Source organism: Juglans regia, unplaced genomic scaffold, assembly GCF_001411555.2.
Source record: "Juglans regia cultivar Chandler unplaced genomic scaffold, Walnut 2.0 Scaffold_1174, whole genome shotgun sequence".
Lineage (NCBI taxonomy): Eukaryota > Viridiplantae > Streptophyta > Magnoliopsida > Fagales > Juglandaceae > Juglans > Juglans regia.
The window spans coordinates 1-239 of NW_023342133.1; the positions used below are offsets into that span (position 1 = coordinate 1).

Here is a 239-nt window from a genome sequence, read left to right on the forward strand (position 1 = left end):
TATGTCGCTCAAGGATTATATGAATTTTAAGTAATTAGTTTGATGGGTGCGATCATACCAGCACTAATGCACCGGATCCCATCAGAACTCCGCAGTTAAGCGTGCTTGGGCGAGAGTAGTACTAGGATGCGTGACCTCCTGGGAAGTCCTCGTGTTGCACCCCTCGTTTTTGTTTTTTCCGCCTTGCGAGATAAATTGACAAGAAGGAGCACTCGGGAGTGGATTTTTGGGAAAATCTC

The 239-nt window shown here is 46.4% G+C and overlaps 1 non-coding gene across 1 annotated transcript; it reads left to right on the top strand.

Moving 5' to 3' along the window:
* The first annotated feature begins 44 nt into the window (after positions 1-44).
* On the top strand, positions 45-163 carry LOC118345016. Its single transcript, XR_004798711.1, has one exon. It is a non-coding gene; the product is annotated as a 5S ribosomal RNA (ribosomal RNA).
* Positions 164-239: the final 76 nt, after the last annotated feature.